This window comes from Gekko japonicus, unplaced genomic scaffold (genome assembly GCF_001447785.1).
Source record: "Gekko japonicus isolate JY-2015 unplaced genomic scaffold, Gekko_japonicus_V1.1 scaffold2819, whole genome shotgun sequence".
Lineage (NCBI taxonomy): Eukaryota > Metazoa > Chordata > Lepidosauria > Squamata > Gekkonidae > Gekko > Gekko japonicus.
In genome coordinates this window covers 146,268-149,481 of record NW_015169871.1, presented here as the reverse complement: position 1 = coordinate 149,481, position 3,214 = coordinate 146,268, and positions in this window count along the sequence as shown.

The following is a 3,214-nucleotide window of genomic DNA, read 5'->3' as shown; positions in this document are numbered from 1 at the left end:
AGAAGATAAGAAGAGCCCTGCTGGATCAGACCAGTGAGGGTCCATCTAGTCCAGTCTCCTGTCTCACACAGTGGCCAGCCAGTTTTTCTGGAGGGCCAACAACAGGGCAGAGAGGCCGAGGCCTTCCTAAGAAGGAAATGCCTTCACTACCACAGGAAGTGGTGGCGGCTACAAGCATGGACAGCTTCAAAAGGGAATTAGATAAGCATATGGAGCAGAGGTCCATCAGTGGCTATTAGCCACAAGGTATAGATAGGGACTCTGGGGCAAGTGATTATCTGTCTTCTTGGTGCTTGGGGGGGTCAACAGTGGGAGGGCTTCTAATGTCCTGGCCCCACTGGTGGACCACCTGATGGTTACATAATACCCCCACCCCCCTATCCCCCCCCCCCCCCAAGCACCAAGAATACAGAGCATCACTTGCCCCAGACTGAGAGTTCCTATTATGGAATTCACTACCACAGGAAGTGGTGGCGGCTACAAGCATGGACGGCTTCAAAAGGGAATTAGATAAGCATATGGAGCAGAGGTCCATCAGTGGCTATTAGCCACAAGGTATAGATAGGGGCTCTGGGGCAAGTGATTATCTGTCTTCTTGGTGCTTGGGGGGGGTCAACAGTGGGATGGCTTCTGGTGTCCTGGCCCCACTGGTGGACCTCCTGATGGCACTGGTATTTCTGGCCACTGTGTGATACAGAGTGTTGGACTGGATGGGCCTTTGGCCTGATCCAACATTGGCATCTCTTATGTTCTTATGTTTAAGAAGAGCCCTGCTGGATCAGACCAGTGAGGGTCCATCTAGTCCAGCCTCCTGTCTCACACAGTGGCCAGCCAGTTCCTCTGGAGGGCCAACCACAGGGCAGAGAGGCCGAGGCTTTCCCCTGAGGTTGCCTCCTGGCTCCGGGACACAGAGGATTAGTGCCTCTGAATATGGAGGTTCCCCTCAGTCACCATGTCTGGTAGCCACTGATAGACTTATCCTCCGTGAAGCTATTGAATCCCCTTTGAACGCTGTCTATTCCTGTGACCATCACGACATCCCCTGGCAGCGAATTCCACACTGTAATTGTCCGTGGTTGTCTGTGGCTGCCCTCTTTCATTACAAATGAAAACAATGTTTTAAAATCTTGCCATCATAAATCACAAGATTTATTTTTGCTTTCTGACAGAGCAAGATCAGCAGATACTCGGTATTTGTGGATCTACAGATCTCCTGCTCTATCCAGCACCACCACTCTGGAATCCAAAAGAGACTGTATTATCTGACTCCAAACCATCCCCCCCCCTTTAATGCCATCCGCATGAGACGCCTACCGAATCTCAACATTTTTACACTCCGCAGGTAGAACACTTGCTGAGCCAAGTGAGACAGAAGACCTGGCCACAGCTGTCAAGTCCAATAATCTTTTTTTTTTCCATTCTGTGTCCACCATGAAACCAATGTTATATTCCTTGGGGGGGGGGGGGAGAAAAGTGAATCTGAGAATAAATCCCTGTGGTCAGTGAACGGCTGGACAATCTTTATTGACACGAATCCAAATTTAAATGATTGTTGAAGTCTCTAATTTATTTTCTCTGCACACTGTATTCTATAAAATAAAGTTTTGTGGGAAAAGGGAGATGCCCTCTAGGGGTCAGTTTGCTTAATCCAGATCCAAGTGGAGCTTTTAATTTTTTTTAACCCGGGAATATGGCGTGGCTGTGAATTTTCCCACAGCAGACGTTGAATTTGTACTGAATTTTTTTCAGAGGGAGAAGGCTGCGTTCGCTTTGCTCTATAAATTCTTCACTAGTCATTATAGGCAGCTGACAAACAAGTAAAAAGAATTTCTGTTTTCCCCAGACATAGCATGACCAATAAGAAGGGAAGGCAAGCCAGTATATGCTTATTGTCTGCCACAAAAGTCCTTTTCCCGCCAAAGAAAATGGCGGGGAAATCAGAAGCAAAGAAACATTTAGAGAATGAATAGGGTCATGTGTTCATCGATTATTTTCAACGTTGAAATGAAAGGAATTTATCAAACGATTCCACTCACCTAAATTAGAACGCCATTCCAAAATTCCCAATTTGAGTTGATGTCGGGCCGAATCGCTTCTTCTGCATACCCGAGTGTTTTGTGTTATCACCTGGGGCAGGAAATTCATCACTCATGTTAACATTTGGCAAAAACCGGAAGCCCAACAAAAGGTTTCTCAGTGGACTACTGCAAAATTGGACGCCGAGGGTGAACATTGGTTCTAACGCTGCTGACAACCAGCAGGCGAACGGGCCACCATGACATCCTAAAACAGAAATCGGAACTTGCCATTCGTTTCCCTCTTGAAGGCAACAAAATGTGGCCCCGTGAGTTTACAGCACATAGTAAGCGCCCCTGCTTGAATCTCACTCTTTGATGTCTGATGCTGAAGCAATTAAACAGCAAACCAGGTACGTCATTATTGGAATGCCTCTGGTCTCAAGGGTTACTCTTTTTCCCTTCCACTGGGGATGCATAAAACTGTTTCAATCCCCTTGCCTACGGTCAGCTTGTTCTATTACTGTCCGGCTTAACCTTATTAAGTTTCTATGTATGTAACGGCAGTAATTCAAGCACCGGCAGCTGCAAAAGATGAGGCCGGATTGGAGCAGTGAGAATAATCCTGACAGGCCGGCCAGCTGGAGGAGAGACCGGGGTCTGGTTTCCATGTCTTCCCCCACCCCACCCGAAGAAACCCGTGCTCCTATTTAAAGCTTCAGCGTGTATGTCCAAATTAATCCCTGTGCGAGCTCTCGCAGGCAGCGTCAGCTGAAAATGTATACACACAGCTTTCCATAACTACAAACTAAAATCTGCCATAGAACAAATTTAGAGTCCAGTCAGGCACCTTTAAGACCAACGGAGGTTTATTCAAGGTATGGGCTTTCGTGGGCCTGCGCGCTTTTTCAAATATGTTGGAACGGAAGGTTACGTTCAAAACCTATAGACAGGGGCTGAAGAGGAAATTAACGTGTAACATGATGTAGATGTTACATGTTAATTTGCTGTTCAGCCTTTCTATCCGTTTGAACCTTACCTTCCATTCCAATTTATTATTATTATTATCATCATCATCATCATAGAATGTTAGAGTTGGAAGGGACCTTGCAGGTCATCTAGTCCAACCCCCTGCACTCTGCAGGAGCAGAGCCGAAAGAGAGCCCTACAACATACCCGAAAGAGGGTCGTCCAGCCTC